We start from the raw sequence: 23802 nt of genomic DNA, 5'->3' as shown, positions 1-23802 counted from the left end.
TTTTACGTCTCATTTTTGTGCCGTTGCGGTGTGTTCTCGTGGGGTGGGACGCAGCTCTTGTGACGCGCGTGTTGTGTAGGTAGCGTGGCCGAGCGGTCTAAGGCGCTGGTTTCAGGCACCATTCTCTTCGGAGGCGTGGGTTCCAATCCCACAGCTGCCAAACGTGTAATGTTCCCTGTGTCGAAGGCAGATGCACTCGTTGCCCGCAAAGGAAACAGCACAACAAGGCGTGAGCGTCTGCTTGGTGAATTGTCGTAGAACAGTGCGTGGTGCAACGACGGGATTTGTAGGCACCTTTTGCTCTCATCATTGCTGGCGTCCGTCTCCACAAAATGCGTCCGGAGCGCGCCGTTCTATATAACGTGAGAGAGTGGATTTTTTGCAGTTGTCGTCAGTTAACCGTGGGTGGCTGCTGCGTTCGCTGGAAAGAGCGCTGCCGTCGTTATCCGGTGTGGTCTAGTGGCTAGGATACCTGGCTCTCACCCAGGAGGCCCGGGTTCGATTCCCGGTACCGGAATTGCGCGTTTTTATTGCTCCTCTTATGCGACTTGTCTCGACTTTGCTCGACTGACGCTACGCTGACGCGTGCACAAAGCTACGTTAAGTATGACTCGCGGCAACACCTGACGGCGAGAGAGATGCGGCGTCTATCCACTTGTTATCGAGCCACATACCGGTACCTGTAGTCAAGAGGCTTGGAGGACTGCAAGACATTGCCACGGAGGTGAATGCAGCTAACCACTGTAGTTAGTGTCCTGACAGCGCAGGCACGTTCATTTGCTCGTATACATGTGATGGAGACCGTGTCTGACACTGCTGTGGCGTACACCTTGGCCTAGGCTTTGCTGGGTATCGCCACTTGCATTCGAGCCAGCTGCCTTCGCGGGCGCCTCCGTGGCCATGGCCGTGATCGTCTAGTGGTTAGGACATTGCGTTGTGGCCGCAATAACCCAGGTTCGAATCCTGGTCACGGCAATTTTGAAAGTTTTGCCTTGCTGCCGTTGCAATGACGAGTACTCGAAATGACAGTACTCTCTTGATTTTTTCACTCGTGTTCCGTAGGCCGCAGTTTGCCCTACCACTTCATCCCCAGCACGTAATGTCGCCCCACTGAGCGCAGACGTCCGCTGCTCTCTGTAGTCGAAAAGGGCAGTTGTTTGAAGTGCGATGGGTGAGCAGCCAGTCCCAGCAGAACAGGAAGCTGTGGCGTGCACTGTTTGTACAAATGCTAGGAACACTGGCGCACCAAGCAGCGCATGTAGCGTGGCCGAGCGCTTTAAGGCGCTGGTTTAAGGCACCAGTCTCTCTGTAGGCGCGGTTTCGAATCCCGTAGCTGCCGGGGGTTTTGCTGCGATCGCGTTAACCTGCCGCTTTTTCTTCAAGTGTAACCTCCTTGAGCTCACAAAATGTTTGATACATGGAGCATTCTAGCTCCGCCTGACAGTTACAGCTACGATACTTTAGTGGTTACGGAAAGCCCAGGTTCGAAACCTGGTCACGGCACGAAAACGTCTCTTGACGCTGTCTCCTTAACTGCGACAGCTACAGACAAGTGGCGTCGCTACCATACGGCGGGCACGGCTTTTTCTTGCTGTGGATGGCCTAAAGAGACGCTTCCAGTGGGAGAGCAGTGGAAATACATGGCACGGCGATTGCCAAGATACTTCCATTTCGAAGTGATCTTTGTAGTACAAAGGAAACGTTTTGCGGCTGCTGCTCCCATGGTAACGTGGCCGAGCGGTCTAAGGCGCTGGTTTTAGGCACCAGTCTCTTCGGAGGCGTGGGTTCGAATCCCACCGTTGCCACTTTTTACGTCTCATTTTTGTGCCGTTGCGGTGTGTTCTCGTGGGGTGGGACGCAGCTCTTGTGACGCGCGTGTTGTGTAGGTAGCGTGGCCGAGCGGTCTAAGGCGCTGGTTTCAGGCACCATTCTCTTCGGAGGCGTGGGTTCCAATCCCACAGCTGCCAAACGTGTAATGTTCCCTGTGTCGAAGGCAGATGCACTCGTTGCCCGCAAAGGAAACAGCACAACAAGGCGTGAGCGTCTGCTTGGTGAATTGTCGTAGAACAGTGCGTGGTGCAACGACGGGATTTGTAGGCACCTTTTGCTCTCATCATTGCTGGCGTCCGTCTCCACAAAATGCGTCCGGAGCGCGCCGTTCTATATAACGTGAGAGAGTGGATTTTTTGCAGTTGTCGTCAGTTAACCGTGGGTGGCTGCTGCGTTCGCTGGAAAGAGCGCTGCCGTCGTTATCCGGTGTGGTCTAGTGGCTAGGATACCTGGCTCTCACCCAGGAGGCCCGGGTTCGATTCCCGGTACCGGAATTGCGCGTTTTTATTGCTCCTCTTATGCGACTTGTCTCGACTTTGCTCGACTGACGCTACGCTGACGCGTGCACAAAGCTACGTTAAGTATGACTCGCGGCAACACCTGACGGCGAGAGAGATGCGGCGTCTATCCACTTGTTATCGAGCCACATACCGGTACCTGTAGTCAAGAGGCTTGGAGGACTGCAAGACATTGCCACGGAGGTGAATGCAGCTAACCACTGTAGTTAGTGTCCTGACAGCGCAGGCACGTTCATTTGCTCGTATACATGTGATGGAGACCGTGTCTGACACTGCTGTGGCGTACACCTTGGCCTAGGCTTTGCTGGGTATCGCCACTTGCATTCGAGCCAGCTGCCTTCGCGGGCGCCTCCGTGGCCATGGCCGTGATCGTCTAGTGGTTAGGACATTGCGTTGTGGCCGCAATAACCCAGGTTCGAATCCTGGTCACGGCAATTTTGAAAGTTTTGCCTTGCTGCCGTTGCAATGACGAGTACTCGAAATGACAGTACTCTCTTGATTTTTTCACTCGTGTTCCGTAGGCCGCAGTTTGCCCTACCACTTCATCCCCAGCACGTAATGTCGCCCCACTGAGCGCAGACGTCCGCTGCTCTCTGTAGTCGAAAAGGGCAGTTGTTTGAAGTGCGATGGGTGAGCAGCCAGTCCCAGCAGAACAGGAAGCTGTGGCGTGCACTGTTTGTACAAATGCTAGGAACACTGGCGCACCAAGCAGCGCATGTAGCGTGGCCGAGCGCTTTAAGGCGCTGGTTTAAGGCACCAGTCTCTCTGTAGGCGCGGTTTCGAATCCCGTAGCTGCCGGGGGTTTTGCTGCGATCGCGTTAACCTGCCGCTTTTTCTTCAAGTGTAACCTCCTTGAGCTCACAAAATGTTTGATACATGGAGCATTCTAGCTCCGCCTGACAGTTACAGCTACGATACTTTAGTGGTTACGGAAAGCCCAGGTTCGAAACCTGGTCACGGCACGAAAACGTCTCTTGACGCTGTCTCCTTAACTGCGACAGCTACAGACAAGTGGCGTCGCTACCATACGGCGGGCACGGCTTTTTCTTGCTGTGGATGGCCTAAAGAGACGCTTCCAGTGGGAGAGCAGTGGAAATACATGGCACGGCGATTGCCAAGATACTTCCATTTCGAAGTGATCTTTGTAGTACAAAGGAAACGTTTTGCGGCTGCTGCTCCCATGGTAACGTGGCCGAGCGGTCTAAGGCGCTGGTTTTAGGCACCAGTCTCTTCGGAGGCGTGGGTTCGAATCCCACCGTTGCCACTTTTTACGTCTCATTTTTGTGCCGTTGCGGTGTGTTCTCGTGGGGTGGGACGCAGCTCTTGTGACGCGCGTGTTGTGTAGGTAGCGTGGCCGAGCGGTCTAAGGCGCTGGTTTCAGGCACCATTCTCTTCGGAGGCGTGGGTTCCAATCCCACAGCTGCCAAACGTGTAATGTTCCCTGTGTCGAAGGCAGATGCACTCGTTGCCCGCAAAGGAAACAGCACAACAAGGCGTGAGCGTCTGCTTGGTGAATTGTCGTAGAACAGTGCGTGGTGCAACGACGGGATTTGTAGGCACCTTTTGCTCTCATCATTGCTGGCGTCCGTCTCCACAAAATGCGTCCGGAGCGCGCCGTTCTATATAACGTGAGAGAGTGGATTTTTTGCAGTTGTCGTCAGTTAACCGTGGGTGGCTGCTGCGTTCGCTGGAAAGAGCGCTGCCGTCGTTATCCGGTGTGGTCTAGTGGCTAGGATACCTGGCTCTCACCCAGGAGGCCCGGGTTCGATTCCCGGTACCGGAATTGCGCGTTTTTATTGCTCCTCTTATGCGACTTGTCTCGACTTTGCTCGACTGACGCTACGCTGACGCGTGCACAAAGCTACGTTAAGTATGACTCGCGGCAACACCTGACGGCGAGAGAGATGCGGCGTCTATCCACTTGTTATCGAGCCACATACCGGTACCTGTAGTCAAGAGGCTTGGAGGACTGCAAGACATTGCCACGGAGGTGAATGCAGCTAACCACTGTAGTTAGTGTCCTGACAGCGCAGGCACGTTCATTTGCTCGTATACATGTGATGGAGACCGTGTCTGACACTGCTGTGGCGTACACCTTGGCCTAGGCTTTGCTGGGTATCGCCACTTGCATTCGAGCCAGCTGCCTTCGCGGGCGCCTCCGTGGCCATGGCCGTGATCGTCTAGTGGTTAGGACATTGCGTTGTGGCCGCAATAACCCAGGTTCGAATCCTGGTCACGGCAATTTTGAAAGTTTTGCCTTGCTGCCGTTGCAATGACGAGTACTCGAAATGACAGTACTCTCTTGATTTTTTCACTCGTGTTCCGTAGGCCGCAGTTTGCCCTACCACTTCATCCCCAGCACGTAATGTCGCCCCACTGAGCGCAGACGTCCGCTGCTCTCTGTAGTCGAAAAGGGCAGTTGTTTGAAGTGCGATGGGTGAGCAGCCAGTCCCAGCAGAACAGGAAGCTGTGGCGTGCACTGTTTGTACAAATGCTAGGAACACTGGCGCACCAAGCAGCGCATGTAGCGTGGCCGAGCGCTTTAAGGCGCTGGTTTAAGGCACCAGTCTCTCTGTAGGCGCGGTTTCGAATCCCGTAGCTGCCGGGGGTTTTGCTGCGATCGCGTTAACCTGCCGCTTTTTCTTCAAGTGTAACCTCCTTGAGCTCACAAAATGTTTGATACATGGAGCATTCTAGCTCCGCCTGACAGTTACAGCTACGATACTTTAGTGGTTACGGAAAGCCCAGGTTCGAAACCTGGTCACGGCACGAAAACGTCTCTTGACGCTGTCTCCTTAACTGCGACAGCTACAGACAAGTGGCGTCGCTACCATACGGCGGGCACGGCTTTTTCTTGCTGTGGATGGCCTAAAGAGACGCTTCCAGTGGGAGAGCAGTGGAAATACATGGCACGGCGATTGCCAAGATACTTCCATTTCGAAGTGATCTTTGTAGTACAAAGGAAACGTTTTGCGGCTGCTGCTCCCATGGTAACGTGGCCGAGCGGTCTAAGGCGCTGGTTTTAGGCACCAGTCTCTTCGGAGGCGTGGGTTCGAATCCCACCGTTGCCACTTTTTACGTCTCATTTTTGTGCCGTTGCGGTGTGTTCTCGTGGGGTGGGACGCAGCTCTTGTGACGCGCGTGTTGTGTAGGTAGCGTGGCCGAGCGGTCTGAGGCGCTGGTTTCAGGCACCATTCTCTTCGGAGGCGTGGGTTCCAATCCCACAGCTGCCAAACGTGTAATGTTCCCTGTGTCGAAGGCAGATGCACTCGTTGCCCGCAAAGGAAACAGCACAACAAGGCGTGAGCGTCTGCTTGGTGAATTGTCGTAGAACAGTGCGTGGTGCAACGACGGGATTTGTAGGCACCTTTTGCTCTCATCATTGCTGGCGTCCGTCTCCACAAAATGCGTCCGGAGCGCGCCGTTCTATATAACGTGAGAGAGTGGATTTTTTGCAGTTGTCGTCAGTTAACCGTGGGTGGCTGCTGCGTTCGCTGGAAAGAGCGCTGCCGTCGTTATCCGGTGTGGTCTAGTGGCTAGGATACCTGGCTCTCACCCAGGAGGCCCGGGTTCGATTCCCGGTACCGGAATTGCGCGTTTTTATTGCTCCTCTTATGCGACTTGTCTCGACTTTGCTCGACTGACGCTACGCTGACGCGTGCACAAAGCTACGTTAAGTATGACTCGCGGCAACACCTGACGGCGAGAGAGATGCGGCGTCTATCCACTTGTTATCGAGCCACATACCGGTACCTGTAGTCAAGAGGCTTGGAGGACTGCAAGACATTGCCACGGAGGTGAATGCAGCTAACCACTGTAGTTAGTGTCCTGACAGCGCAGGCACGTTCATTTGCTCGTATACATGTGATGGAGACCGTGTCTGACACTGCTGTGGCGTACACCTTGGCCTAGGCTTTGCTGGGTATCGCCACTTGCATTCGAGCCAGCTGCCTTCGCGGGCGCCTCCGTGGCCATGGCCGTGATCGTCTAGTGGTTAGGACATTGCGTTGTGGCCGCAATAACCCAGGTTCGAATCCTGGTCACGGCAATTTTGAAAGTTTTGCCTTGCTGCCGTTGCAATGACGAGTACTCGAAATGACAGTACTCTCTTGATTTTTTCACTCGTGTTCCGTAGGCCGCAGTTTGCCCTACCACTTCATCCCCAGCACGTAATGTCGCCCCACTGAGCGCAGACGTCCGCTGCTCTCTGTAGTCGAAAAGGGCAGTTGTTTGAAGTGCGATGGGTGAGCAGCCAGTCCCAGCAGAACAGGAAGCTGTGGCGTGCACTGTTTGTACAAATGCTAGGAACACTGGCGCACCAAGCAGCGCATGTAGCGTGGCCGAGCGCTTTAAGGCGCTGGTTTAAGGCACCAGTCTCTCTGTAGGCGCGGTTTCGAATCCCGTAGCTGCCGGGGGTTTTGCTGCGATCGCGTTAACCTGCCGCTTTTTCTTCAAGTGTAACCTCCTTGAGCTCACAAAATGTTTGATACATGGAGCATTCTAGCTCCGCCTGACAGTTACAGCTACGATACTTTAGTGGTTACGGAAAGCCCAGGTTCGAAACCTGGTCACGGCACGAAAACGTCTCTTGACGCTGTCTCCTTAACTGCGACAGCTACAGACAAGTGGCGTCGCTACCATACGGCGGGCACGGCTTTTTCTTGCTGTGGATGGCCTAAAGAGACGCTTCCAGTGGGAGAGCAGTGGAAATACATGGCACGGCGATTGCCAAGATACTTCCATTTCGAAGTGATCTTTGTAGTACAAAGGAAACGTTTTGCGGCTGCTGCTCCCATGGTAACGTGGCCGAGCGGTCTAAGGCGCTGGTTTTAGGCACCAGTCTCTTCGGAGGCGTGGGTTCGAATCCCACCGTTGCCACTTTTTACGTCTCATTTTTGTGCCGTTGCGGTGTGTTCTCGTGGGGTGGGACGCAGCTCTTGTGACGCGCGTGTTGTGTAGGTAGCGTGGCCGAGCGGTCTGAGGCGCTGGTTTCAGGCACCATTCTCTTCGGAGGCGTGGGTTCCAATCCCACAGCTGCCAAACGTGTAATGTTCCCTGTGTCGAAGGCAGATGCACTCGTTGCCCGCAAAGGAAACAGCACAACAAGGCGTGAGCGTCTGCTTGGTGAATTGTCGTAGAACAGTGCGTGGTGCAACGACGGGATTTGTAGGCACCTTTTGCTCTCATCATTGCTGGCGTCCGTCTCCACAAAATGCGTCCGGAGCGCGCCGTTCTATATAACGTGAGAGAGTGGATTTTTTGCAGTTGTCGTCAGTTAACCGTGGGTGGCTGCTGCGTTCGCTGGAAAGAGCGCTGCCGTCGTTATCCGGTGTGGTCTAGTGGCTAGGATACCTGGCTCTCACCCAGGAGGCCCGGGTTCGATTCCCGGTACCGGAATTGCGCGTTTTTATTGCTCCTCTTATGCGACTTGTCTCGACTTTGCTCGACTGACGCTACGCTGACGCGTGCACAAAGCTACGTTAAGTATGACTCGCGGCAACACCTGACGGCGAGAGAGATGCGGCGTCTATCCACTTGTTATCGAGCCACATACCGGTACCTGTAGTCAAGAGGCTTGGAGGACTGCAAGACATTGCCACGGAGGTGAATGCAGCTAACCACTGTAGTTAGTGTCCTGACAGCGCAGGCACGTTCATTTGCTCGTATACATGTGATGGAGACCGTGTCTGACACTGCTGTGGCGTACACCTTGGCCTAGGCTTTGCTGGGTATCGCCACTTGCATTCGAGCCAGCTGCCTTCGCGGGCGCCTCCGTGGCCATGGCCGTGATCGTCTAGTGGTTAGGACATTGCGTTGTGGCCGCAATAACCCAGGTTCGAATCCTGGTCACGGCAATTTTGAAAGTTTTGCCTTGCTGCCGTTGCAATGACGAGTACTCGAAATGACAGTACTCTCTTGATTTTTTCACTCGTGTTCCGTAGGCCGCAGTTTGCCCTACCACTTCATCCCCAGCACGTAATGTCGCCCCACTGAGCGCAGACGTCCGCTGCTCTCTGTAGTCGAAAAGGGCAGTTGTTTGAAGTGCGATGGGTGAGCAGCCAGTCCCAGCAGAACAGGAAGCTGTGGCGTGCACTGTTTGTACAAATGCTAGGAACACTGGCGCACCAAGCAGCGCATGTAGCGTGGCCGAGCGCTTTAAGGCGCTGGTTTAAGGCACCAGTCTCTCTGTAGGCGCGGTTTCGAATCCCGTAGCTGCCGGGGGTTTTGCTGCGATCGCGTTAACCTGCCGCTTTTTCTTCAAGTGTAACCTCCTTGAGCTCACAAAATGTTTGATACATGGAGCATTCTAGCTCCGCCTGACAGTTACAGCTACGATACTTTAGTGGTTACGGAAAGCCCAGGTTCGAAACCTGGTCACGGCACGAAAACGTCTCTTGACGCTGTCTCCTTAACTGCGACAGCTACAGACAAGTGGCGTCGCTACCATACGGCGGGCACGGCTTTTTCTTGCTGTGGATGGCCTAAAGAGACGCTTCCAGTGGGAGAGCAGTGGAAATACATGGCACGGCGATTGCCAAGATACTTCCATTTCGAAGTGATCTTTGTAGTACAAAGGAAACGTTTTGCGGCTGCTGCTCCCATGGTAACGTGGCCGAGCGGTCTAAGGCGCTGGTTTTAGGCACCAGTCTCTTCGGAGGCGTGGGTTCGAATCCCACCGTTGCCACTTTTTACGTCTCATTTTTGTGCCGTTGCGGTGTGTTCTCGTGGGGTGGGACGCAGCTCTTGTGACGCGCGTGTTGTGTAGGTAGCGTGGCCGAGCGGTCTAAGGCGCTGGTTTCAGGCACCATTCTCTTCGGAGGCGTGGGTTCCAATCCCACAGCTGCCAAACGTGTAATGTTCCCTGTGTCGAAGGCAGATGCACTCGTTGCCCGCAAAGGAAACAGCACAACAAGGCGTGAGCGTCTGCTTGGTGAATTGTCGTAGAACAGTGCGTGGTGCAACGACGGGATTTGTAGGCACCTTTTGCTCTCATCATTGCTGGCGTCCGTCTCCACAAAATGCGTCCGGAGCGCGCCGTTCTATATAACGTGAGAGAGTGGATTTTTTGCAGTTGTCGTCAGTTAACCGTGGGTGGCTGCTGCGTTCGCTGGAAAGAGCGCTGCCGTCGTTATCCGGTGTGGTCTAGTGGCTAGGATACCTGGCTCTCACCCAGGAGGCCCGGGTTCGATTCCCGGTACCGGAATTGCGCGTTTTTATTGCTCCTCTTATGCGACTTGTCTCGACTTTGCTCGACTGACGCTACGCTGACGCGTGCACAAAGCTACGTTAAGTATGACTCGCGGCAACACCTGACGGCGAGAGAGATGCGGCGTCTATCCACTTGTTATCGAGCCACATACCGGTACCTGTAGTCAAGAGGCTTGGAGGACTGCAAGACATTGCCACGGAGGTGAATGCAGCTAACCACTGTAGTTAGTGTCCTGACAGCGCAGGCACGTTCATTTGCTCGTATACATGTGATGGAGACCGTGTCTGACACTGCTGTGGCGTACACCTTGGCCTAGGCTTTGCTGGGTATCGCCACTTGCATTCGAGCCAGCTGCCTTCGCGGGCGCCTCCGTGGCCATGGCCGTGATCGTCTAGTGGTTAGGACATTGCGTTGTGGCCGCAATAACCCAGGTTCGAATCCTGGTCACGGCAATTTTGAAAGTTTTGCCTTGCTGCCGTTGCAATGACGAGTACTCGAAATGACAGTACTCTCTTGATTTTTTCACTCGTGTTCCGTAGGCCGCAGTTTGCCCTACCACTTCATCCCCAGCACGTAATGTCGCCCCACTGAGCGCAGACGTCCGCTGCTCTCTGTAGTCGAAAAGGGCAGTTGTTTGAAGTGCGATGGGTGAGCAGCCAGTCCCAGCAGAACAGGAAGCTGTGGCGTGCACTGTTTGTACAAATGCTAGGAACACTGGCGCACCAAGCAGCGCATGTAGCGTGGCCGAGCGCTTTAAGGCGCTGGTTTAAGGCACCAGTCTCTCTGTAGGCGCGGTTTCGAATCCCGTAGCTGCCGGGGGTTTTGCTGCGATCGCGTTAACCTGCCGCTTTTTCTTCAAGTGTAACCTCCTTGAGCTCACAAAATGTTTGATACATGGAGCATTCTAGCTCCGCCTGACAGTTACAGCTACGATACTTTAGTGGTTACGGAAAGCCCAGGTTCGAAACCTGGTCACGGCACGAAAACGTCTCTTGACGCTGTCTCCTTAACTGCGACAGCTACAGACAAGTGGCGTCGCTACCATACGGCGGGCACGGCTTTTTCTTGCTGTGGATGGCCTAAAGAGACGCTTCCAGTGGGAGAGCAGTGGAAATACATGGCACGGCGATTGCCAAGATACTTCCATTTCGAAGTGATCTTTGTAGTACAAAGGAAACGTTTTGCGGCTGCTGCTCCCATGGTAACGTGGCCGAGCGGTCTAAGGCGCTGGTTTTAGGCACCAGTCTCTTCGGAGGCGTGGGTTCGAATCCCACCGTTGCCACTTTTTACGTCTCATTTTTGTGCCGTTGCGGTGTGTTCTCGTGGGGTGGGACGCAGCTCTTGTGACGCGCGTGTTGTGTAGGTAGCGTGGCCGAGCGGTCTAAGGCGCTGGTTTCAGGCACCATTCTCTTCGGAGGCGTGGGTTCCAATCCCACAGCTGCCAAACGTGTAATGTTCCCTGTGTCGAAGGCAGATGCACTCGTTGCCCGCAAAGGAAACAGCACAACAAGGCGTGAGCGTCTGCTTGGTGAATTGTCGTAGAACAGTGCGTGGTGCAACGACGGGATTTGTAGGCACCTTTTGCTCTCATCATTGCTGGCGTCCGTCTCCACAAAATGCGTCCGGAGCGCGCCGTTCTATATAACGTGAGAGAGTGGATTTTTTGCAGTTGTCGTCAGTTAACCGTGGGTGGCTGCTGCGTTCGCTGGAAAGAGCGCTGCCGTCGTTATCCGGTGTGGTCTAGTGGCTAGGATACCTGGCTCTCACCCAGGAGGCCCGGGTTCGATTCCCGGTACCGGAATTGCGCGTTTTTATTGCTCCTCTTATGCGACTTGTCTCGACTTTGCTCGACTGACGCTACGCTGACGCGTGCACAAAGCTACGTTAAGTATGACTCGCGGCAACACCTGACGGCGAGAGAGATGCGGCGTCTATCCACTTGTTATCGAGCCACATACCGGTACCTGTAGTCAAGAGGCTTGGAGGACTGCAAGACATTGCCACGGAGGTGAATGCAGCTAACCACTGTAGTTAGTGTCCTGACAGCGCAGGCACGTTCATTTGCTCGTATACATGTGATGGAGACCGTGTCTGACACTGCTGTGGCGTACACCTTGGCCTAGGCTTTGCTGGGTATCGCCACTTGCATTCGAGCCAGCTGCCTTCGCGGGCGCCTCCGTGGCCATGGCCGTGATCGTCTAGTGGTTAGGACATTGCGTTGTGGCCGCAATAACCCAGGTTCGAATCCTGGTCACGGCAATTTTGAAAGTTTTGCCTTGCTGCCGTTGCAATGACGAGTACTCGAAATGACAGTACTCTCTTGATTTTTTCACTCGTGTTCCGTAGGCCGCAGTTTGCCCTACCACTTCATCCCCAGCACGTAATGTCGCCCCACTGAGCGCAGACGTCCGCTGCTCTCTGTAGTCGAAAAGGGCAGTTGTTTGAAGTGCGATGGGTGAGCAGCCAGTCCCAGCAGAACAGGAAGCTGTGGCGTGCACTGTTTGTACAAATGCTAGGAACACTGGCGCACCAAGCAGCGCATGTAGCGTGGCCGAGCGCTTTAAGGCGCTGGTTTAAGGCACCAGTCTCTCTGTAGGCGCGGTTTCGAATCCCGTAGCTGCCGGGGGTTTTGCTGCGATCGCGTTAACCTGCCGCTTTTTCTTCAAGTGTAACCTCCTTGAGCTCACAAAATGTTTGATACATGGAGCATTCTAGCTCCGCCTGACAGTTACAGCTACGATACTTTAGTGGTTACGGAAAGCCCAGGTTCGAAACCTGGTCACGGCACGAAAACGTCTCTTGACGCTGTCTCCTTAACTGCGACAGCTACAGACAAGTGGCGTCGCTACCATACGGCGGGCACGGCTTTTTCTTGCTGTGGATGGCCTAAAGAGACGCTTCCAGTGGGAGAGCAGTGGAAATACATGGCACGGCGATTGCCAAGATACTTCCATTTCGAAGTGATCTTTGTAGTACAAAGGAAACGTTTTGCGGCTGCTGCTCCCATGGTAACGTGGCCGAGCGGTCTAAGGCGCTGGTTTTAGGCACCAGTCTCTTCGGAGGCGTGGGTTCGAATCCCACCGTTGCCACTTTTTACGTCTCATTTTTGTGCCGTTGCGGTGTGTTCTCGTGGGGTGGGACGCAGCTCTTGTGACGCGCGTGTTGTGTAGGTAGCGTGGCCGAGCGGTCTAAGGCGCTGGTTTCAGGCACCATTCTCTTCGGAGGCGTGGGTTCCAATCCCACAGCTGCCAAACGTGTAATGTTCCCTGTGTCGAAGGCAGATGCACTCGTTGCCCGCAAAGGAAACAGCACAACAAGGCGTGAGCGTCTGCTTGGTGAATTGTCGTAGAACAGTGCGTGGTGCAACGACGGGATTTGTAGGCACCTTTTGCTCTCATCATTGCTGGCGTCCGTCTCCACAAAATGCGTCCGGAGCGCGCCGTTCTATATAACGTGAGAGAGTGGATTTTTTGCAGTTGTCGTCAGTTAACCGTGGGTGGCTGCTGCGTTCGCTGGAAAGAGCGCTGCCGTCGTTATCCGGTGTGGTCTAGTGGCTAGGATACCTGGCTCTCACCCAGGAGGCCCGGGTTCGATTCCCGGTACCGGAATTGCGCGTTTTTATTGCTCCTCTTATGCGACTTGTCTCGACTTTGCTCGACTGACGCTACGCTGACGCGTGCACAAAGCTACGTTAAGTATGACTCGCGGCAACACCTGACGGCGAGAGAGATGCGGCGTCTATCCACTTGTTATCGAGCCACATACCGGTACCTGTAGTCAAGAGGCTTGGAGGACTGCAAGACATTGCCACGGAGGTGAATGCAGCTAACCACTGTAGTTAGTGTCCTGACAGCGCAGGCACGTTCATTTGCTCGTATACATGTGATGGAGACCGTGTCTGACACTGCTGTGGCGTACACCTTGGCCTAGGCTTTGCTGGGTATCGCCACTTGCATTCGAGCCAGCTGCCTTCGCGGGCGCCTCCGTGGCCATGGCCGTGATCGTCTAGTGGTTAGGACATTGCGTTGTGGCCGCAATAACCCAGGTTCGAATCCTGGTCACGGCAATTTTGAAAGTTTTGCCTTGCTGCCGTTGCAATGACGAGTACTCGAAATGACAGTACTCTCTTGATTTTTTCACTCGTGTTCCGTAGGCCGCAGTTTGCCCTACCACTTCATCCCCAGCACGTAATGTCGCCCCACTGAGCGCAGACGTCCGCTGCTCTCTGTAGTCGAAAAGGGCAGTTGTTTGAAGTGCGATGGGTGAGCAGCCAGTCCCAGCAGAACAGGAAGCTGTGGCGTGCACTGTTTGTACAAATGCTAGGAACACTGGCGCACCAAGCAGCGCATGTAGCGTGGCCGAGCGCTTTAAGGCGCTGGTTTAAGGCACCAGTCTCTCTGTAGGCGCGGTTTCGAATCCCGTAGCTGCCGGGGGTTTTGCTGCGATCGCGTTAACCTGCCGCTTTTTCTTCAAGTGTAACCTCCTTGAGCTCACAAAATGTTTGATACATGGAGCATTCTAGCTCCGCCTGACAGTTACAGCTACGATACTTTAGTGGTTACGGAAAGCCCAGGTTCGAAACCTGGTCACGGCACGAAAACGTCTCTTGACGCTGTCTCCTTAACTGCGACAGCTACAGACAAGTGGCGTCGCTACCATACGGCGGGCACGGCTTTTTCTTGCTGTGGATGGCCTAAAGAGACGCTTCCAGTGGGAGAGCAGTGGAAATACATGGCACGGCGATTGCCAAGATACTTCCATTTCGAAGTGATCTTTGTAGTACAAAGGAAACGTTTTGCGGCTGCTGCTCCCATGGTAACGTGGCCGAGCGGTCTAAGGCGCTGGTTTTAGGCACCAGTCTCTTCGGAGGCGTGGGTTCGAATCCCACCGTTGCCACTTTTTACGTCTCATTTTTGTGCCGTTGCGGTGTGTTCTCGTGGGGTGGGACGCAGCTCTTGTGACGCGCGTGTTGTGTAGGTAGCGTGGCCGAGCGGTCTAAGGCGCTGGTTTCAGGCACCATTCTCTTCGGAGGCGTGGGTTCCAATCCCACAGCTGCCAAACGTGTAATGTTCCCTGTGTCGAAGGCAGATGCACTCGTTGCCCGCAAAGGAAACAGCACAACAAGGCGTGAGCGTCTGCTTGGTGAATTGTCGTAGAACAGTGCGTGGTGCAACGACGGGATTTGTAGGCACCTTTTGCTCTCATCATTGCTGGCGTCCGTCTCCACAAAATGCGTCCGGAGCGCGCCGTTCTATATAACGTGAGAGAGTGGATTTTTTGCAGTTGTCGTCAGTTAACCGTGGGTGGCTGCTGCGTTCGCTGGAAAGAGCGCTGCCGTCGTTATCCGGTGTGGTCTAGTGGCTAGGATACCTGGCTCTCACCCAGGAGGCCCGGGTTCGATTCCCGGTACCGGAATTGCGCGTTTTTATTGCTCCTCTTATGCGACTTGTCTCGACTTTGCTCGACTGACGCTACGCTGACGCGTGCACAAAGCTACGTTAAGTATGACTCGCGGCAACACCTGACGGCGAGAGAGATGCGGCGTCTATCCACTTGTTATCGAGCCACATACCGGTACCTGTAGTCAAGAGGCTTGGAGGACTGCAAGACATTGCCACGGAGGTGAATGCAGCTAACCACTGTAGTTAGTGTCCTGACAGCGCAGGCACGTTCATTTGCTCGTATACATGTGATGGAGACCGTGTCTGACACTGCTGTGGCGTACACCTTGGCCTAGGCTTTGCTGGGTATCGCCACTTGCATTCGAGCCAGCTGCCTTCGCGGGCGCCTCCGTGGCCATGGCCGTGATCGTCTAGTGGTTAGGACATTGCGTTGTGGCCGCAATAACCCAGGTTCGAATCCTGGTCACGGCAATTTTGAAAGTTTTGCCTTGCTGCCGTTGCAATGACGAGTACTCGAAATGACAGTACTCTCTTGATTTTTTCACTCGTGTTCCGTAGGCCGCAGTTTGCCCTACCACTTCATCCCCAGCACGTAATGTCGCCCCACTGAGCGCAGACGTCCGCTGCTCTCTGTAGTCGAAAAGGGCAGTTGTTTGAAGTGCGATGGGTGAGCAGCCAGTCCCAGCAGAACAGGAAGCTGTGGCGTGCACTGTTTGTACAAATGCTAGGAACACTGGCGCACCAAGCAGCGCATGTAGCGTGGCCGAGCGCTTTAAGGCGCTGGTTTAAGGCACCAGTCTCTCTGTAGGCGCGGTTTCGAATCCCGTAGCTGCCGGGGGTTTTGCTGCGATCGCGTTAACCTGCCGCTTTTTCTTCAAGTGTAACCTCCTTGAGCTCACAAAATGTTTGATACATGGAGCATTCTAGCTCCGCCTGACAGTTACAGCTACGATACTTTAGTGGTTACGGAAAGCCCAGGTTCGAAACCTGGTCACGGCACGAAAACGTCTCTTGACGCTGTCTCCTTAACTGCGACAGCTACAGACAAGTGGCGTCGCTACCATACGGCGGGCACGGCTTTTTCTTGCTGTGGATGGCCTAAAGAGACGCTTCCAGTGGGAGAGCAGTGGAAATACATGGCACGGCGATTGCCAAGATACTTCCATTTCGAAGTGATCTTTGTAGTACAAAGGAAACGTTTTGCGGCTGCTGCTCCCATGGTAACGTGGCCGAGCGGTCTAAGGCGCTGGTTTTAGGCACCAGTCTCTTCGGAGGCGTGGGTTCGAATCCCACCGTTGCCACTTTTTACGTCTCATTTTTGTGCCGTTGCGGTGTGTTCTCGTGGGGTGGGACGCAGCTCTTGTGACGCGCGTGTTGTGTAGGTAGCGTGGCCGAGCGGTCTAAGGCGCTGGTTTCAGGCACCATTCTCTTCGGAGGCGTGGGTTCCAATCCCACAGCTGCCAAACGTGTAATGTTCCCTGTGTCGAAGGCAGATGCACTCGTTGCCCGCAAAGGAAACAGCACAACAAGGCGTGAGCGTCTGCTTGGTGAATTGTCGTAGAACAGTGCGTGGTGCAACGACGGGATTTGTAGGCACCTTTTGCTCTCATCATTGCTGGCGTCCGTCTCCACAAAATGCGTCCGGAGCGCGCCGTTCTATATAACGTGAGAGAGTGGATTTTTTGCAGTTGTCGTCAGTTAACCGTGGGTGGCTGCTGCGTTCGCTGGAAAGAGCGCTGCCGTCGTTATCCGGTGTGGTCTAGTGGCTAGGATACCTGGCTCTCACCCAGGAGGCCCGGGTTCGATTCCCGGTACCGGAATTGCGCGTTTTTATTGCTCCTCTTATGCGACTTGTCTCGACTTTGCTCGACTGACGCTACGCTGACGCGTGCACAAAGCTACGTTAAGTATGACTCGCGGCAACACCTGACGGCGAGAGAGATGCGGCGTCTATCCACTTGTTATCGAGCCACATACCGGTACCTGTAGTCAAGAGGCTTGGAGGACTGCAAGACATTGCCACGGAGGTGAATGCAGCTAACCACTGTAGTTAGTGTCCTGACAGCGCAGGCACGTTCATTTGCTCGTATACATGTGATGGAGACCGTGTCTGACACTGCTGTGGCGTACACCTTGGCCTAGGCTTTGCTGGGTATCGCCACTTGCATTCGAGCCAGCTGCCTTCGCGGGCGCCTCCGTGGCCATGGCCGTGATCGTCTAGTGGTTAGGACATTGCGTTGTGGCCGCAATAACCCAGGTTCGAATCCTGGTCACGGCAATTTTGAAAGTTTTGCCTTGCTGCCGTTGCAATGACGAGTACTCGAAATGACAGTACTCTCTTGATTTTTTCACTCGTGTTCCGTAGGCCGCAGTTTGCCCTACCACTTCATCCCCAGCACGTAATGTCGCCCCACTGAGCGCAGACGTCCGCTGCTCTCTGTAGTCGAAAAGGGCAGTTGTTTGAAGTGCGATGGGTGAGCAGCCAGTCCCAGCAGAACAGGAAGCTGTGGCGTGCACTGTTTGTACAAATGCTAGGAACACTGGCGCACCAAGCAGCGCATGTAGCGTGGCCGAGCGCTTTAAGGCGCTGGTTTAAGGCACCAGTCTCTCTGTAGGCGCGGTTTCGAATCCCGTAGCTGCCGGGGGTTTTGCTGCGATCGCGTTAACCTGCCGCTTTTTCTTCAAGTGTAACCTCCTTGAGCTCACAAAATGTTTGATACATGGAGCATTCTAGCTCCGCCTGACAGTTACAGCTACGATACTTTAGTGGTTACGGAAAGCCCAGGTTCGAAACCTGGTCACGGCACGAAAACGTCTCTTGACGCTGTCTCCTTAACTGCGACAGCTACAGACAAGTGGCGTCGCTACCATACGGCGGGCACGGCTTTTTCTTGCTGTGGATGGCCTAAAGAGACGCTTCCAGTGGGAGAGCAGTGGAAATACATGGCACGGCGATTGCCAAGATACTTCCATTTCGAAGTGATCTTTGTAGTACAAAGGAAACGTTTTGCGGCTGCTGCTCCCATGGTAACGTGGCCGAGCGGTCTAAGGCGCTGGTTTTAGGCACCAGTCTCTTCGGAGGCGTGGGTTCGAATCCCACCGTTGCCACTTTTTACGTCTCATTTTTGTGCCGTTGCGGTGTGTTCTCGTGGGGTGGGACGCAGCTCTTGTGACGCGCGTGTTGTGTAGGTAGCGTGGCCGAGCGGTCTAAGGCGCTGGTTTCAGGCACCATTCTCTTCGGAGGCGTGGGTTCCAATCCCACAGCTGCCAAACGTGTAATGTTCCCTGTGTCGAAGGCAGATGCACTCGTTGCCCGCAAAGGAAACAGCACAACAAGGCGTGAGCGTCTGCTTGGTGAATTGTCGTAGAACAGTGCGTGGTGCAACGACGGGATTTGTAGGCACCTTTTGCTCTCATCATTGCTGGCGTCCGTCTCCACAAAATGCGTCCGGAGCGCGCCGTTCTATATAACGTGAGAGAGTGGATTTTTTGCAGTTGTCGTCAGTTAACCGTGGGTGGCTGCTGCGTTCGCTGGAAAGAGCGCTGCCGTCGTTATCCGGTGTGGTCTAGTGGCTAGGATACCTGGCTCTCACCCAGGAGGCCCGGGTTCGATTCCCGGTACCGGAATTGCGCGTTTTTATTGCTCCTCTTATGCGACTTGTCTCGACTTTGCTCGACTGACGCTACGCTGACGCGTGCACAAAGCTACGTTAAGTATGACTCGCGGCAACACCTGACGGCGAGAGAGATGCGGCGTCTATCCACTTGTTATCGAGCCACATACCGGTACCTGTAGTCAAGAGGCTTGGAGGACTGCAAGACATTGCCACGGAGGTGAATGCAGCTAACCACTGTAGTTAGTGTCCTGACAGCGCAGGCACGTTCATTTGCTCGTATACATGTGATGGAGACCGTGTCTGACACTGCTGTGGCGTACACCTTGGCCTAGGCTTTGCTGGGTATCGCCACTTGCATTCGAGCCAGCTGCCTTCGCGGGCGCCTCCGTGGCCATGGCCGTGATCGTCTAGTGGTTAGGACATTGCGTTGTGGCCGCAATAACCCAGGTTCGAATCCTGGTCACGGCAATTTTGAAAGTTTTGCCTTGCTGCCGTTGCAATGACGAGTACTCGAAATGACAGTACTCTCTTGATTTTTTCACTCGTGTTCCGTAGGCCGCAGTTTGCCCTACCACTTCATCCCCAGCACGTAATGTCGCCCCACTGAGCGCAGACGTCCGCTGCTCTCTGTAGTCGAAAAGGGCAGTTGTTTGAAGTGCGATGGGTGAGCAGCCAGTCCCAGCAGAACAGGAAGCTGTGGCGTGCACTGTTTGTACAAATGCTAGGAACACTGGCGCACCAAGCAGCGCATGTAGCGTGGCCGAGCGCTTTAAGGCGCTGGTTTAAGGCACCAGTCTCTCTGTAGGCGCGGTTTCGAATCCCGTAGCTGCCGGGGGTTTTGCTGCGATCGCGTTAACCTGCCGCTTTTTCTTCAAGTGTAACCTCCTTGAGCTCACAAAATGTTTGATACATGGAGCATTCTAGCTCCGCCTGACAGTTACAGCTACGATACTTTAGTGGTTACGGAAAGCCCAGGTTCGAAACCTGGTCACGGCACGAAAACGTCTCTTGACGCTGTCTCCTTAACTGCGACAGCTACAGACAAGTGGCGTCGCTACCATACGGCGGGCACGGCTTTTTCTTGCTGTGGATGGCCTAAAGAGACGCTTCCAGTGGGAGAGCAGTGGAAATACATGGCACGGCGATTGCCAAGATACTTCCATTTCGAAGTGATCTTTGTAGTACAAAGGAAACGTTTTGCGGCTGCTGCTCCCATGGTAACGTGGCCGAGCGGTCTAAGGCGCTGGTTTTAGGCACCAGTCTCTTCGGAGGCGTGGGTTCGAATCCCACCGTTGCCACTTTTTACGTCTCATTTTTGTGCCGTTGCGGTGTGTTCTCGTGGGGTGGGACGCAGCTCTTGTGACGCGCGTGTTGTGTAGGTAGCGTGGCCGAGCGGTCTAAGGCGCTGGTTTCAGGCACCATTCTCTTCGGAGGCGTGGGTTCCAATCCCACAGCTGCCAAACGTGTAATGTTCCCTGTGTCGAAGGCAGATGCACTCGTTGCCCGCAAAGGAAACAGCACAACAAGGCGTGAGCGTCTGCTTGGTGAATTGTCGTAGAACAGTGCGTGGTGCAACGACGGGATTTGTAGGCACCTTTTGCTCTCATCATTGCTGGCGTCCGTCTCCACAAAATGCGTCCGGAGCGCGCCGTTCTATATAACGTGAGAGAGTGGATTTTTTGCAGTTGTCGTCAGTTAACCGTGGGTGGCTGCTGCGTTCGCTGGAAAGAGCGCTGCCGTCGTTATCCGGTGTGGTCTAGTGGCTAGGATACCTGGCTCTCACCCAGGAGGCCCGGGTTCGATTCCCGGTACCGGAATTGCGCGTTTTTATTGCTCCTCTTATGCGACTTGTCTCGACTTTGCTCGACTGACGCTACGCTGACGCGTGCACAAAGCTACGTTAAGTATGACTCGCGGCAACACCTGACGGCGAGAGAGATGCGGCGTCTATCCACTTGTTATCGAGCCACATACCGGTACCTGTAGTCAAGAGGCTTGGAGGACTGCAAGACATTGCCACGGAGGTGAATGCAGCTAACCACTGTAGTTAGTGTCCTGACAGCGCAGGCACGTTCATTTGCTCGTATACATGTGATGGAGACCGTGTCTGACACTGCTGTGGCGTACACCTTGGCCTAGGCTTTGCTGGGTATCGCCACTTGCATTCGAGCCAGCTGCCTTCGCGGGCGCCTCCGTGGCCATGGCCGTGATCGTCTAGTGGTTAGGACATTGCGTTGTGGCCGCAATAACCCAGGTTCGAATCCTGGTCACGGCAATTTTGAAAGTTTTGCCTTGCTGCCGTTGCAATGACGAGTACTCGAAATGACAGTACTCTCTTGATTTTTTCACTCGTGTTCCGTAGGCCGCAGTTTGCCCTACCACTTCATCCCCAGCACGTAATGTCGCCCCACTGAGCGCAGACGTCCGCTGCTCTCTGTAGTCGAAAAGGGCAGTTGTTTGAAGTGCGATGGGTGAGCAGCCAGTCCCAGCAGAACAGGAAGCTGTGGCGTGCACTGTTTGTACAAATGCTAGGAACACTGGCGCACCAAGCAGCGCATGTAGCGTGGCCGAGCGCTTTAAGGCGCTGGTTTAAGGCACCAGTCTCTCTGTAGGCGCGGTTTCGAATCCCGTAGCTGCCGGGGGTTTTGCTGCGATCGCGTTAACCTGCCGCTTTTTCTTCAAGTGTAACCTCCTTGAGCTCACAAAATGTTTGATACATGGAGCATTCTAGCTCCGCCTGACAGTTACAGCTACGATACTTTAGTGGTTACGGAAAGCCCAGGTTCGAAACCTGGTCACGCGCACGAAAACGTCTCTTGACGCTGTCTCCTTAACTGCGACAGCTACAGACAAGTGGCGTCGCTACCATACGGCGGGCACGGCTTTTTCTTGCTGTGGATGGCCTAAAGAGACGCTTCCAGTGGGAGAGCAGTGGAAATACATGGCACGGCGATTGCCAAGATACTTCCATTTCGAAGTGATCTTTGTAGTACAAAGGAAACGTTTTGCGGCTGCTGCTCCCATGGTAACGTGGCCGAGCGGTCTAAGGCGCTGGTTTTAGGCACCAGTCTCTTCGGAGGCGTGGGTTCGAATCCCACCGTTGCCACTTTTTACGTCTCATTTTTGTGCCGTTGCGGTGTGTTCTCGTGGGGTGGGACGCAGCTCTTGTGACGCGCGTGTTGTGTAGGTAGCGTGGCCGAGCGGTCTAAGGCGCTGGTTTCAGGCACCATTCTCTTCGGAGGCGTGGGTTCCAATCCCACAGCTGCCAAACGTGTAATGTTCCCTGTGTCGAAGGCAGATGCACTCGTTGCCCGCAAAGGAAACAGCACAACAAGGCGTGAGCGTCTGCTTGGTGAATTGTCGTAGAACAGTGCGTGGTGCAACGACGGGATTTGTAGGCACCTTTTGCTCTCATCATTGCTGGCGTCCGTCTCCACAAAATGCGTCCGGAGCGCGCCGTTCTATATAACGTGAGAGAGTGGATTTTTTGCAGTTGTCGTCAGTTAACCGTGGGTGGCTGCTGCGTTCGCTGGAAAGAGCGCTGCCGTCGTTATCCGGTGTGGTCTAGTGGCTAGGATACCTGGCTTTCACCCCAGGAGGCCCGGGTTCGATTCCCGGGTACCCGGAATTGCGCGTTTTTATTGCTCCTCTTATGCGACTTGTCTCGACTTTGCTCGACTTGACGCTACGCTGACGCGTGCACAAAGCTACGTTAAGTATGACTCGCGGCAACACCTGACGGCGAGAGAGATGCGGCGTCTATCCACTTGTTATCGAGCCACATACCGGTACCTGTAGTCAAGAGGCTTGGAGGACTGCAAGACATTGCCACGGAGGTGAATGCAGCTAACCACTGTAGTTAGTGTCCTGACAGCGCAGGCACGTTCATTTTGCTCGTATACATGTGATGGAGACCGTGTCTGACACTGCTGTGGCGTACACCTTGGCCTAAGGCTTTGCTGGGTATCGCCCACTTGCATTCGAGCCAGCTGCCTTCGCGGGCGCCTCCGTGGCCATGGCCGTGATCGTCTAGTGGTTAGGGACATTGCGTTGTGGCCGCAATAACCCAGGTTCGAATCCTGGTCACGGCAATTTTGAAAGTTTTGCCTTGCTGCCGTTGCAATGACGAGTACTCGAAATGACAGTACTCTCTTGATTTTTTCACTCGTGTTTCCGTAGGCCGCAGTTTGCCCTACCACTTCATCCCCAGCACGTAATGTCGCCCCACTGAGCGCAGACGTCCGCTGCTCTCTGTAGTCGAAAAGGGCAGTTTGTTTGAAGTGCGATGGGTGAGCACGCCAGTCCCAGCAGAACAGGAAGCTGTGGCGTGCACTGTTTGTACAAATGCTAGGAACACTGGCGCACCAAGCAGCGCATGTAGCGTGGCCGAGCGCTTTAAGGCGCTGGTTTAAGGCACCAGTCTCTCTGTAGGCGCGGTTTCGAATCCCGTAGCTGCCGGGGGTTTTGCTGTCGATCGCGTTAACCTGCCGCTTTTTCTTCAAGTGTAACCTCCTTGAGCTCACAAAATGTTTGATACTGGAGCATTCTAGCTCCGCCTGACAGTTACAGCTACGATACTTAGTGGTTACGGAAAGCCCAGGTTCGAAACCTGGTCACGGCACGAAAACGTCTCTTGACGCTGTCTCCTTAACTGCGACAGCTACAGACAAGTGGCGTCGCTACCATACGGCGGGCACGGCTTTTTCTTGCTGTGGATGGCCTAAAGAGACGCTTCCAGTGGGAGAGCAGTGGAAATACATGGCACGGCGATTGCCAGATACTTCCATTTCGAAGTGATCTTTGTAGTACAAAGGAAACGTTTTTGCGGCTGCTGCTCCCATGGTAACGTGGCCGAGCGGTCTAAGGCGCCTGGTTTTAGGCACCAGTCTCTTCGGAGGCGTGGGTTCGAATCCCACCGTTGCCACTTTTTACGTCTCATTTTTGTGCCGTTGCGGTGTTTTCTCGTGGGGTGGGACGCAGCTCTTGTGACGCGCGTGTTGTGTAGGTAGCGTGGCCGAGCGGTCTAAGGCGATGGTTTCAGGCACCATTCTCTTCGGAGGCGTGGGTTCCAATCCCACAGCTGCCAAACGTGTAATGTTCCCTGTGTCGAAGGCAGATGCACTCGTTGCCCGCAAAGGAAACAGCACAACAAGGCGTGAGCGTCTGCTTGGTGAATTGTCGTAGAACAGTGCGTGGTGCAACGACGGGATTTGTAGGCACCTTTT

The 23802-nt window shown here is 54.4% G+C and overlaps 39 non-coding genes across 39 annotated transcripts; all 39 read left to right on the top strand.

Annotated features, from left to right (window-relative positions):
• Positions 1-445: 445 nt before the first annotated feature.
• On the top strand, positions 446-517 carry Trnae-cuc. The gene has a single exon. It is a non-coding gene; the product is annotated as a tRNA-Glu (tRNA).
• A 386-nt stretch (positions 518-903) lies between these two features.
• On the top strand, positions 904-975 carry Trnah-gug. Its single transcript has one exon. It is a non-coding gene; the product is annotated as a tRNA-His (tRNA).
• A 748-nt stretch (positions 976-1723) lies between these two features.
• On the top strand, positions 1724-1805 carry Trnal-uag. The gene has a single exon. It is a non-coding gene; the product is annotated as a tRNA-Leu (tRNA).
• A 447-nt stretch (positions 1806-2252) lies between these two features.
• Trnae-cuc lies at positions 2253-2324 on the top strand. The gene has a single exon. It is a non-coding gene; the product is annotated as a tRNA-Glu (tRNA).
• A 386-nt stretch (positions 2325-2710) lies between these two features.
• Trnah-gug lies at positions 2711-2782 on the top strand. Its single transcript has one exon. It is a non-coding gene; the product is annotated as a tRNA-His (tRNA).
• Positions 2783-3530: 748 nt separating this feature from the next.
• On the top strand, positions 3531-3612 carry Trnal-uag. The gene has a single exon. It is a non-coding gene; the product is annotated as a tRNA-Leu (tRNA).
• Positions 3613-4059: 447 nt separating this feature from the next.
• Trnae-cuc lies at positions 4060-4131 on the top strand. The gene has a single exon. It is a non-coding gene; the product is annotated as a tRNA-Glu (tRNA).
• A 386-nt stretch (positions 4132-4517) lies between these two features.
• On the top strand, positions 4518-4589 carry Trnah-gug. The gene has a single exon. It is a non-coding gene; the product is annotated as a tRNA-His (tRNA).
• Positions 4590-5337: 748 nt separating this feature from the next.
• On the top strand, positions 5338-5419 carry Trnal-uag. Its single transcript has one exon. It is a non-coding gene; the product is annotated as a tRNA-Leu (tRNA).
• A 447-nt stretch (positions 5420-5866) lies between these two features.
• Trnae-cuc lies at positions 5867-5938 on the top strand. Its single transcript has one exon. It is a non-coding gene; the product is annotated as a tRNA-Glu (tRNA).
• Positions 5939-6324: 386 nt separating this feature from the next.
• On the top strand, positions 6325-6396 carry Trnah-gug. The gene has a single exon. It is a non-coding gene; the product is annotated as a tRNA-His (tRNA).
• A 748-nt stretch (positions 6397-7144) lies between these two features.
• Trnal-uag lies at positions 7145-7226 on the top strand. The gene has a single exon. It is a non-coding gene; the product is annotated as a tRNA-Leu (tRNA).
• A 447-nt stretch (positions 7227-7673) lies between these two features.
• Trnae-cuc lies at positions 7674-7745 on the top strand. Its single transcript has one exon. It is a non-coding gene; the product is annotated as a tRNA-Glu (tRNA).
• A 386-nt stretch (positions 7746-8131) lies between these two features.
• Positions 8132-8203, top strand: Trnah-gug. Its single transcript has one exon. It is a non-coding gene; the product is annotated as a tRNA-His (tRNA).
• A 748-nt stretch (positions 8204-8951) lies between these two features.
• Trnal-uag lies at positions 8952-9033 on the top strand. Its single transcript has one exon. It is a non-coding gene; the product is annotated as a tRNA-Leu (tRNA).
• Positions 9034-9480: 447 nt separating this feature from the next.
• Positions 9481-9552, top strand: Trnae-cuc. Its single transcript has one exon. It is a non-coding gene; the product is annotated as a tRNA-Glu (tRNA).
• A 386-nt stretch (positions 9553-9938) lies between these two features.
• On the top strand, positions 9939-10010 carry Trnah-gug. The gene has a single exon. It is a non-coding gene; the product is annotated as a tRNA-His (tRNA).
• Positions 10011-10758: 748 nt separating this feature from the next.
• Positions 10759-10840, top strand: Trnal-uag. The gene has a single exon. It is a non-coding gene; the product is annotated as a tRNA-Leu (tRNA).
• A 447-nt stretch (positions 10841-11287) lies between these two features.
• On the top strand, positions 11288-11359 carry Trnae-cuc. Its single transcript has one exon. It is a non-coding gene; the product is annotated as a tRNA-Glu (tRNA).
• A 386-nt stretch (positions 11360-11745) lies between these two features.
• Positions 11746-11817, top strand: Trnah-gug. Its single transcript has one exon. It is a non-coding gene; the product is annotated as a tRNA-His (tRNA).
• Positions 11818-12565: 748 nt separating this feature from the next.
• On the top strand, positions 12566-12647 carry Trnal-uag. Its single transcript has one exon. It is a non-coding gene; the product is annotated as a tRNA-Leu (tRNA).
• Positions 12648-13094: 447 nt separating this feature from the next.
• On the top strand, positions 13095-13166 carry Trnae-cuc. The gene has a single exon. It is a non-coding gene; the product is annotated as a tRNA-Glu (tRNA).
• A 386-nt stretch (positions 13167-13552) lies between these two features.
• On the top strand, positions 13553-13624 carry Trnah-gug. Its single transcript has one exon. It is a non-coding gene; the product is annotated as a tRNA-His (tRNA).
• Positions 13625-14372: 748 nt separating this feature from the next.
• Trnal-uag lies at positions 14373-14454 on the top strand. Its single transcript has one exon. It is a non-coding gene; the product is annotated as a tRNA-Leu (tRNA).
• A 447-nt stretch (positions 14455-14901) lies between these two features.
• Trnae-cuc lies at positions 14902-14973 on the top strand. Its single transcript has one exon. It is a non-coding gene; the product is annotated as a tRNA-Glu (tRNA).
• Positions 14974-15359: 386 nt separating this feature from the next.
• Trnah-gug lies at positions 15360-15431 on the top strand. The gene has a single exon. It is a non-coding gene; the product is annotated as a tRNA-His (tRNA).
• Positions 15432-16179: 748 nt separating this feature from the next.
• On the top strand, positions 16180-16261 carry Trnal-uag. The gene has a single exon. It is a non-coding gene; the product is annotated as a tRNA-Leu (tRNA).
• A 447-nt stretch (positions 16262-16708) lies between these two features.
• Trnae-cuc lies at positions 16709-16780 on the top strand. The gene has a single exon. It is a non-coding gene; the product is annotated as a tRNA-Glu (tRNA).
• Positions 16781-17166: 386 nt separating this feature from the next.
• On the top strand, positions 17167-17238 carry Trnah-gug. Its single transcript has one exon. It is a non-coding gene; the product is annotated as a tRNA-His (tRNA).
• Positions 17239-17986: 748 nt separating this feature from the next.
• Trnal-uag lies at positions 17987-18068 on the top strand. The gene has a single exon. It is a non-coding gene; the product is annotated as a tRNA-Leu (tRNA).
• Positions 18069-18515: 447 nt separating this feature from the next.
• Trnae-cuc lies at positions 18516-18587 on the top strand. The gene has a single exon. It is a non-coding gene; the product is annotated as a tRNA-Glu (tRNA).
• Positions 18588-18973: 386 nt separating this feature from the next.
• On the top strand, positions 18974-19045 carry Trnah-gug. The gene has a single exon. It is a non-coding gene; the product is annotated as a tRNA-His (tRNA).
• A 748-nt stretch (positions 19046-19793) lies between these two features.
• Trnal-uag lies at positions 19794-19875 on the top strand. Its single transcript has one exon. It is a non-coding gene; the product is annotated as a tRNA-Leu (tRNA).
• Positions 19876-20322: 447 nt separating this feature from the next.
• Positions 20323-20394, top strand: Trnae-cuc. The gene has a single exon. It is a non-coding gene; the product is annotated as a tRNA-Glu (tRNA).
• Positions 20395-20780: 386 nt separating this feature from the next.
• On the top strand, positions 20781-20852 carry Trnah-gug. The gene has a single exon. It is a non-coding gene; the product is annotated as a tRNA-His (tRNA).
• Positions 20853-21601: 749 nt separating this feature from the next.
• Positions 21602-21683, top strand: Trnal-uag. Its single transcript has one exon. It is a non-coding gene; the product is annotated as a tRNA-Leu (tRNA).
• Positions 21684-22130: 447 nt separating this feature from the next.
• On the top strand, positions 22131-22205 carry Trnae-uuc. Its single transcript has one exon. It is a non-coding gene; the product is annotated as a tRNA-Glu (tRNA).
• Positions 22206-22595: 390 nt separating this feature from the next.
• On the top strand, positions 22596-22668 carry Trnah-gug. The gene has a single exon. It is a non-coding gene; the product is annotated as a tRNA-His (tRNA).
• A 750-nt stretch (positions 22669-23418) lies between these two features.
• On the top strand, positions 23419-23501 carry Trnal-uag. Its single transcript has one exon. It is a non-coding gene; the product is annotated as a tRNA-Leu (tRNA).
• The last annotated feature ends 301 nt before the right edge of the window (positions 23502-23802 follow it).

This window comes from Schistocerca americana, unplaced genomic scaffold, assembly GCF_021461395.2.
Source record: "Schistocerca americana isolate TAMUIC-IGC-003095 unplaced genomic scaffold, iqSchAmer2.1 HiC_scaffold_1172, whole genome shotgun sequence".
NCBI lineage: Eukaryota > Metazoa > Arthropoda > Insecta > Orthoptera > Acrididae > Schistocerca > Schistocerca americana.
The sequence above is the reverse complement of the archived record's forward strand: the minus strand, read 5'-3'. Positions and strand labels throughout refer to the sequence as shown.